The sequence below is a fragment of the Haemaphysalis longicornis genome, unplaced genomic scaffold, assembly GCF_048455015.1.
Source record: "Haemaphysalis longicornis isolate Haplotype H1 unplaced genomic scaffold, Haemaphysalis longicornis Haplotype H1 scaffold_6, whole genome shotgun sequence".
Classification (NCBI taxonomy): domain Eukaryota; kingdom Metazoa; phylum Arthropoda; class Arachnida; order Ixodida; family Ixodidae; genus Haemaphysalis; species Haemaphysalis longicornis.
The window spans coordinates 210,334,817-210,344,736 of record NW_027526407.1 but is presented as its reverse complement, the minus strand read 5'-3'; the positions used below and the strand labels follow the sequence as shown (position 1 = coordinate 210,344,736).

Sequence of the window (9,920 nt, the reverse complement as noted above, 5' to 3'; positions counted from 1 at the left end):
TTCCAGCGTCACACTTATACAGTGCACTAGAATGCAAATGAGGCAGAAAACTTTAGTGAAATCTGCGTGGAATTAATAACAGTGAGAGCGCGCCACAAACTCAAGCCTGGCCCGAGCGTGAACAATTTTCATTTGTTAGGTTGTTAGTGGCCACGTGCCACTTTGAAGCCAAGTACAGCCGACGAAGAAGCTGCGAAGGCCTGCTGGAGTGACAGGCCGCCGGTGCCATTTTCAGAAACAGTCGCTTCCAGTGGAGTGGAAGGAGGTTGGAAAAAAGCCGCGCTGCACCACCCCCCCAAGTAGCACCAAAACATTAGAAGAACGTATTTTTTTTGTTTGGTGCTAACGTTAGAGCAATGTTCTTAATGTCATTTTTTTGAAATGTTTAACTAATGTTATCAAAAACGTTACAGTAATGTTTTGTCAAACATTATTTAAACGTCCACAAAACATTTTTACAACATATTATTAATGTTAGTGTTACATTTCCCTAACGTTGCAGCGAACAAGCTAATAACGTTCAAAAAACGTTTAAAAACAATGTAAAACGTTACATCACATTTCGCCAAACGTTATGCGAACAGTAACAAAACATTTCTACAACATATAAATACTTTTGGAGTTACGTTTACCTAACGTTGCAGAAGCACCCTACAAAAACATTTTAAGAACAACTAAAAAACGTTACAGTAACGTTTCGTCAAACATTATTGGAACTGTGAGGAAGCATTTCGACAACATAGTAATTATGTTGGATTTACATTTACTTAACGTTGCAGAAAACACGCTTGAAACAATCTTTTAACGTTGCAAAACCTTTTCAGAATGTGGACCAGGAACGTTACAGTGACGTTTTGCCAAACGTGTGGAATGTGTATCGTGGAGCATTGTTTCTGTTATCCACGTTTGCCGGTTACGATATATTTTAAAGCATTTTCAAAATAACAAGGAAAAGTGAAATTTCAAATAAAATTTTATTTTATTTTTGCATGGTTACAACATTTTTTTTAATTTACATTCCATTGCTGCTGCTGTGCAGGAGAGGAGGCTCCATCCAGGGGCTGGCTGCGTCTGTGTGGAAAAAGCAAACAATTCCTACTTCAGTACGCTGTGGCAGTAGGCGGTTTTTGCGCGAAAAAGTAGTCGCCGCCTAAGGATTTGTTTAGTTAACGAGCGCACACACGCACACACACGCACATGCACACACGCACGCACTAAAAGGAGAGTAACTGAACAAGCAGCTACGCAGCAACTCGTGCTAACCATATGACCAGAAGAAAGCAAGCGCACAAAATTTTGGGTCACCTGACTCCCAACTTGAATCTCCCGAGTCCGTAACCTATACAGGTTAGTGACTATTCGTCAAAGTCGCTCGCTAGCGGAGTGTTGTGTCTTCTGCATGGTTCATGTATTTTTATTAGGCAGAGATTAGGATGAAAATCATTTAAATATAAATGCACTATTAAATTTTGAGAATATTAGTTTATTGCTTACCTTGTGGGTTCCTGTAAGCCCAATATTCGCAAAGTGGATCCAGTCACCAATGATGTGGCCCGCTATCGACTGTGACCTGCGTCACACCAGCAGCAGCTGGAAAGCATAGGGCGCGACTGTTATGGGCTGCATAGCAGTTCGTAAATTGAACTGCTAAAACAAATCAAAATACGCTCTCAGAAATTTTCTACACTCACCAAATACTATTCGGGAACGGATACTAACCTCTCGGACCTTTTTCTTCTTTTCTTCCTGTCCAACTGTATATAGATGACCGCTACCTCAGTCGAAACAACCCATCTGAAAATTCGCTTGGTTGTAGAAGCGACGTTTGCTCCTCCAGTCCGGCAGATCTTTCACCTAAAAAAGAACACAAAGTGCTACAGAGGTATTACAGATGGTTCACACAAAAGAAACACCCATTAAACACGAATGTGTATAATGGTCCAAGTTTACTTACGTAATAAAGGGAACCAAAGTGGGAACTCATAAACGAACAACTTCGATCCTAGTCTTTCTCAGCACTGAATAGAGTTGTGTGACATGTTTAATACATGCTTGGAACAGGCTAGGGGAAGAAAAGAGGAAGAATTTGAGCATTTTACAACAACCCGGGCATTCTTTTTTTTTTTTTTTTTTTTTTTGCACGAATGCAGGAAGGTTCTGTTTTTCAGTCAAAGCCATGCGTATCATTGCAGCCACTAAATTTGTTAGCGTTCACTTTAACCATGGTTTTTGTTTTTTCACGCTCGGCGTTGTTACCTCGTCATATGAAACGCACCCTGTTATTCATCACTGCTGAGCATTTACAGGATTTTTCAAAAGTTGCGAAGAGCGCCAGGAACCACGGCTGTAAAAGCCTTTGATTCAAGCTGTTCGAAACCGCACCACCGATGAACAGTACTAGAACTAGCCTTTTTGCTCGAAGCATGTCGGTTTTATTTCGGCGAACGACGGCTGTGCATGATCAATGCGGCCCCAATGAAAGCGTGTTGGTTCCAAACTTCTGATAAAGTACGCGCAGTAGGCAAAATTCTGTATCCAGAGTGACCTCTTTTGGGCGGAACGGTTCCCTTTAGAGGGAGTGGGTGATCGCTAGCATGACCAAGTACCTCCCACACCTCTTAACCCCAATTCCCCCCTTCGGATCTTTATCGGCTTAGTTGAAAGTGGCACCTGCCCTGGTCATTCCAGCTCCTGTTGTGCTGTGCGTTATCGATTGAATTCGCTTTTCCATTTTGATTCGCTAAACCCGCTAGCCATTTACACAATATTTACTTACCAGTTTCTATGGTCTCGGGATTGGCACTCATCGTCGATGAACTCCGCGGCTTTCCCGGTTTGAGGGTATCTTGAAAACCATAGCCTGCAATGAAAGTGACTTTGACTCTTTACCAGCTGCTATTTACCAGCCTTTTGGGGTGCATTTCTCACAACTCAAGAACGCGCTATGCTGCTTTAATGCATTTCAAAAATGTAAGTCGCAAACGAACGCATGTACTCGAACAGCGCACTTTTTCCCACCCTCTGTGACACCTTCAGCCCTCAAAGTGCCCCTTTCTAACAAAGTTGGCTATATAGTCACGCAGGTTGTCTGGTTGCTTACTCGCCAGCGAAGAAAGCTACGACAAAAGGCTCAGGTGTGCAGCTTTTAACAATATATCCCAGAAGTCTGACGAACTTTTTGCGATAGGTACACCGTCATACCGTCTAAGTTAACCAGCGGCAAAATAGGCTACCAAGGGGTGCATTCTGACCTGTTCGTTTGCATTTGTATCGACTACATTCCGAAGTAGCTGCACTGGCTGCACCCCCCCCCCCCTTTTTTTTTTTTTTCACGTTAAGGAACCCCGGCGTTCCCAACATAATTATCGCATCGCCAGGCAATTAGGGGCAAATGTAATGCTTTTTTTTTTTTTTAAATTCGCACAGCGAACTAACGTGACACGCACATTATTTTGTTTCGCGTGCCCAAGCCGCTACCTCACTTGCCCGGCTGAAGTGAAGATCATTCGAGTGTGCGCGAGGTTAGTTATCCGAATTCACTTTGCTTTGCACAAAGCGCGCAAAAATCGTTTCCATGCAACGAACAAAAATCGTTTCCATGCAACGTACCCGTAGCATCGATTCTTCCATCAATACTGCCTACTATATAGTTCAAAGGCCCGTTCACACTTGCGACGATGAGACGCGATTTCGGAAACTTTTGCCGCCCGGCGATCCGTTTTGTCGTTCGGTCTCGGCCAATTTGTCGCCGCGACAGAAATCGCGTTGTTCGTCGCAAGTGTGCACGGGCAAGAAAATACTCACGAGTTGCTCCTGCACACCTTCCTTGTATGTCGCTTACATTGCCCAAACGCCGCCTCTGGCGCTTCGTTTTGAATATCCAGCGATAAACGGGTCTCGGTTGGACAGACCACGGAGAAAGATATAACACCATCGAACAGGCTACGACTGAACAAGCATGCGCTTGCGCATATACTTACGTCTACAACTGCAGTGTTCCAGGTAAACGATCCGGTGTAACGACTGGAGCTGGGTGCGCACGGGGTCGGCAGTGGCGAGAAAAGACCCCTTGAGCCCTTGCCCTTTTTTCTTTCCCTCTCATATGGGGCGAGAAGGCAATGGATCTCCAAGCAACTTTCCGCAGCCGCTGTCTGCGGCTGAAACCTGTCTGGATCAACAAAAAGCCGTGGGGGGATGCTACACAAAGGAACGTCGCACAATGCGACGGGAAACTTCTCCACCCGCCCTTGGGGACAGCGCCGCGAAGTTCGCCTTTTACATCGCAAAGTGAAGAAAGACAGCCTTACCTGCTCGTCTCAACGAACAGAATGAAGAGGACTCGCGAACAAGATTGACTTTGAACGAGACTGATCGTGATGCCCGGATCAAGGAACGCTTCATAACCAAACATGAAATACGAGTGGTATAGGGAGAAAATTTGTAAAAAAACACCAGTGGTATTTTTTTTGTAAACTAGAACTTAAACGTTTTGATTCACTAGTCAGAAATATCATGCTTCGATGAAAAAAGAATTGTGGGCAACTTTGGGTGGTGCGTACGGAATAACTGTGTGGTCACATAACTACAAAAAAGGTTTTTTTTTTTTTTCGTACATGTATGCTTTAAACAAGCGAGTTACCCCTGCAGCCTTGAGCACTATTAGCGAACACGATTACGTAATTTCTCTCCTGATCGCCGATAAAGCATGCCTTCGCCAGGAATGCCTTCGCACATGGAGTCCATCTCCCCCCCCCCCCCCCCCTTCTTCCTCCCCCGTTAAACGGCTCCGAAAATTACATAGTCTCACGACTAGAAATAATAGGATATCATTTCACAGTAAATCGCGGAATATTACGCAAATTACGGGATATTACGGCTAGAAACTGCTCTTTCTAATGTTTTCCAAAATGTTTTCTGAGTGAATCTAGAGCAATCTCTCCCCTGCCCAAAGAACCACAACTTAATAGGAAATAAGCCGCAACGAGTAAAATAAATCTGCTTTATAATAGGTGTTGCTTGAAGTGTGTTAAAGAAAAACCTAACAATGGACACAAATCGTAAGATAAACTTTTGAAACGCGGCATTAATATAATAAAAAAATTCAGTAAGTGCAGTAAATAGTCATTCACGACATATGATTTACCAAAATCAAAATACAACAATACGTTCAAAGCAAATAAGGCATACAAGAACCAGACCGAAGTAGGTGGCCAGTACCAACAAATATATTTTACATGACCTGCTCGAGACAGCTAGCTATAGCGCACCGCTGGCGTTGTCTTATTACCGCTGTTTCCAGAAAACTGCACGTGCAGTGCTTGCGTACTCAAACGCTTCGTCGTCGTTTTCTACCGTCGTTGTCTTCTTCTATCGTGGCACGTTAGGAGCACACTACGAGTAACCATATCTGTTCTTCAAAATGTTTTCGCATCGAAATGCCTTTGAACGGAGAAGTCCGTGCATCGGAAAGCCCGTGCGCCGAAACGTGCTTCACCGAAATGTCCCAGACCCCGTCATAACAGTAACAGGGAGACACTGAGATCGGATGATTCGTTTCAAATTAGCTCGATGGCATAGGCGCCAACAAAGTGGGCGCTGAAAGGCTCGATCCCCCCCCCCCCTCTTCCCTCACCCTCCCCATTTTTCGAGGGCTTCGTGTCCTTACGCCGCACACGATGATGGGAAAAATATGGGTACGCAGCTTTTCAACAACAAACGCAACTCAAGGTTTTAAACGAAGTTCGCGTAATTGGAGGCTAAACATTGCGCTTCGGCTGATTATAAGGACTCGAATACTTCCTAATCGTCTTGCCCTTGCCTGTGAGAAGAATTCGGGCTTTGAGTTAGCAGAATGTCTGCAAGGCACAAAATGGGAAAAAAGGAGTCATTTCAATTACATTTGAACCAGGATGTAACTAACTTCCATGTGACGAATTCCTGGATTTAACAAAGTTTTTCAAATCCCCATTGCCAGCCTCATTGAAAACGGTGCGTTTTCGACCTGACCTCTATATAACGTAGGCATGGCAACAGTTACACCTTCATGTAACGAATTCGCTACGCTGATGAGCCATCGTTTTTTGCACTTTTTCTGAAAAATTGGCTGGAGATATGCACTAATTTAGCGAACATTGCCCGCGCTGCAAACTACCGTGTGTTTCCAATGTGAGTGTGGTGTCGCTTAGGTGCTAGGACCAACTGTCGGTGAGTATATTCGCGCGTCTCCACTGATTTCTGAGGTGTAGGTTCGTTGGTGATGAGTTCTGCTACTAGAAAACAAAAAGATTTGTCTTTTCAAGACAAGCTCGCAATTTCAGGTGCCGTCTCCGCAGGCAAGTAGGATCAACGTTGTCGTTCGGTACAGCATCCCAGCTAGCACCTTCTCAAAAAGTTTGAGTGCACAATTAAATAGCATCAAGTTCGCGAAAAGGCGCCCTTTCAGCACACGTTTGCTCCTTGGAACTGATTAGAGCAGCGAAGAGTGTCAAAAGGCAAAATTGATAGTTACGTTACGCTTGCGAATACAGGGGTATAAGTGACCTTGATTCTTTGGACTGCCGTGTACTGAAAAACTTCGTGGAAAAGCAGAAGCCGCAAATAGTGCATTTTTTTCACTCTGAAATAAATTCTTGAAGGGAGAGTTCACTGTCCCTGATGTCAAGTATTCTGATTTAGTTTCGGCTTCATTTACGGGTGCCTTAAATCGAAACTTGCATATAATGAAAACCTGCATGTAACGAAAATTTTGAATTTTTGTCAACTTCTTTACATACAGGTTTAACTGTACGCGTAACTCTATATTTCGACGTGGTGCTTGCTTTTACACGGCGGATAAACCTAGGCTTGCATCAAAATTGACGAATTGATTACGTCTGCCGCAAAGGGAAGTTTTCAAAGTTTCAATTTCGTCGCCTAAATATTTTTATGAAGTTTCATCAAAGGTAATACAGTTGTCAAACATTATAGCTTTTGCAGTGAATTAACAACACCGCAGCAGCAGACATCAAAATATTTAGGCAGCAATCGTGCCGCCAGCGCAGCGCTATGGGGAGGAATTGGAGCGACAGCGGAGTGCAGTTTATATACGTAGATGTTAAAAGTTGAAATCCACTCTAGAAATACAGTTATGCGGCTACAAAGGAAGGCTGTACAGCTTGGTTAGATACTTCGCAAGGGTCCCGGTGCTTGATTTCACCTAGGGTCCACCGCCCATCGACATCATGAAGTCGATTTCCCGACTAAACTTATAACCAGGAGGCTAGCCGTTTGTAGCGCGAGCGTGAGCGTAGGGTATCATCGATAGTGAGCACTTACGCGCTCGTATAGGCTCAAGGCAGGAGCATGGATATATGGTTAGCAACCGCCACCAAAATGTTACAGAGAGGAAGACGTGAAACGAAGATGTATTTACAAGGCGTATTTACACCCGCCTTGGTGGCTCAAGGCGTTGTGCTGCTGGGCACGAGGACGCTGGTTCGATTCCCGGCCGCTGCGGCCGCTTTTCCGATGGAGGCGAAAAGCAAAAACGCCCGTGCGTACGAGATTTAGGCGCACGTTACAGATCCCCAGGTGGTCAAAATTAATCCGGAGCCCTTCACTACGGCGCGCCTCATCGCCTGCGTTGCATCGGCGCGTTAAACCCTACAACCCATCAACCAACAAGGCGTATTTACATAACAGAAGGCTCCGCGCAGACCAAGAACGCCAGAGCTTCGGCTTCTTCCTTTTCAATACATGTACACCTCAGAGTCGATCTGAGCGCGCCCAGCGTGTTGTTTTGGCTACAATTTAGCACACGTGCGAGCAGGCTAGGCACTGGCGTTCGTGTCTTCTTCCTCTGTGGCTGATGCACCATAACAATGCTGTTGTACTTTATATGGCTAATGCGAAACAAAATAACGCGAAACTGCGGTGTCGCAGTCTCGCGTTGCATGCGCAGGGCAACTCTGGCTTTCACTGTAGGTGTGAGTTCGTTACAGATCTACCAAATCATCCAATGGGTGTTAATTCGATCGCCGCATTGATAAGAAGCAGCTCTCGCATTTTTGTTTTCTGCTTCAATGGCGCAGAATTTGCGGTGCAAACGTGACAGGAATGTAAAAATTACATATAACACTGTCAATTCCTATTCATTTTTTTCTATTCCTATTCATTCCTAGTCATTCATTCATTATTTCATTCATTCATTCATCCTAGTCATTCATTCCTAATCATTCCTAGTCAATTCCTAAAATAAATTTAACTTCATATGATGCTTACTGAAAATAGTTAAAAGCGTGCTTTCGTGTATATTTGAAGTAACCTGCATTTGACTTGCAAATCGTTGTTTCCCGGCAACAAGTGTATTTCTCGATGACGCGAAACACCTTCTGCTGCTCTGTGCTGTCGCTCTTTCTTGCGCTCGGTGCAGATGACAGAAAAGAATACCAGGCAGCCTCGCGCCGGAATACAAGACACAAGAACAGGCTTTTGACGCACTTCCCCTGCAGGTCTTGAGAGGGGGAGCAAGCCCCAACCCGCCGCGCGCACCCGCATGATACACGCCTTGCAAAACGAGGGGAGCGGCGGTGGGCAACAATAGGACTGGTCATAAATGGGACCGGTTGTTGACGGAGCTATTCCTCTGAGGGAACAAAAGGCAACTGAGGGGAAAGCCGCCTTGCCTGAGAAATGTTTCGCGCGGACTCGCAGCGGCCAAAACCACAACTGATGACACGATTGGCGCTGTAATTTACCCTCCTCAACACGTTGGCTTGCCCATGTCCTGGGCTGGGCTGGGCTCATAACACAAAATAAACACGCACACATACACACTTACAACATTTGTCTCAGCACATCTCCGGCGGCGTCAAAATGCAGTCAAGCACTGAAATAATGTGGCTGCGATTTTTAAAAGCATTGGCGTAGCCAGGATTTTATATCGGATGGGGGGGGGGGGGGGGGGGTTTGAGCCGCCAGAGCTGCTCGAACGAGCTGGAAGTTGGCCGCGGAAGACACGCCAAAGATAGCAGAATCGGTGGCGACACGCCGACGGCACGAGATGCAAAGTTCTATATATGTGAAATAAGGAAATAACCCGAAATATCCTCCCCCCCCCCCCTTTAATATGTCAAAATGGTGAAGAGGGAGCCAGAAGAACCGACCGGTACGTGCTGGAGCCTGGAAGCGTTATCTGGCGCGTGCGATTCACGTTCGCGCGAATCACCCGTCCTGGATGACCCCCCCCCCCCCCCTTCCCCACTTCCCTCACGAGAAATTTCGGGGGGAGGACTTGTTTTGACCCCCTGTACCCCTGAAGACTTTGGTAAAAGCCAGTTGTATTGGGCAATTAGTTTGAACATTTCGCTAATGCTTCAAGCATAACATCACCCTGCCCTTGTAACATAAATGTTATGCTTATGTTCAGATTTATTATGTTACCTGACAGTAATACCTCGAGCATTTTAATAACGTTAAATTTCTAAAATTACTTCAACGTTATGCCTTGAACATTGTAATAATGTTGCAATAAAGATGTTACCTATAACGTTGCTTGGCGGGTACTTCTTAACATTATAATAATGTTTACATTTTTACATCCCATTAATGTTCTGCCGTGAACATGCCCTGAACGTTATTATAATGTTTCAATTTGTACATTACTTTAATGTTGAGTCCTGAGCATTTTAATAACGTTACCACTTCTAACATTGGTGATAAGTTGTTTCCTGAACATGTCCTGAACGTTATTATAATGTTTGTATATTTACATTACTTTAATGTTGAGTATGAGCATTGTAATAACATTAGTATTTCTAACATTGGTTTTAAGTTGTTTCCTAAACGTTAAATAAATGTTGGGAACAAAACGTTAACATACATGTTTGTTTTCAACGTAAAAATAACGTTTCTAACATAACATAAACATTGAATGTTTTTTT

The 9,920-nt window shown here is 44.4% G+C and overlaps 1 long non-coding RNA gene across 6 annotated transcripts; it reads right to left on the bottom strand.

Moving 5' to 3' along the window:
• Positions 1-1,120: 1,120 nt before the first annotated feature.
• Positions 1,121-4,487, bottom strand: LOC144141337 (uncharacterized). 6 transcript variants are annotated; one of them, XR_013316538.1, is made up of 5 exons: positions 3,805-4,487; positions 2,777-2,860; positions 1,955-2,018; positions 1,720-1,874; positions 1,121-1,590 (listed from the first exon to the last, which is right to left on the bottom strand). It is a non-coding gene; the product is annotated as an uncharacterized LOC144141337 (long non-coding RNA). The 6 variants fall into 6 exon arrangements; XR_013316536.1 differs by having other exon boundaries at positions 1,720-1,854; positions 3,805-4,440; XR_013316534.1 differs by having other exon boundaries at positions 1,720-2,018; positions 3,805-4,462.
• Positions 4,488-9,920: the final 5,433 nt, after the last annotated feature.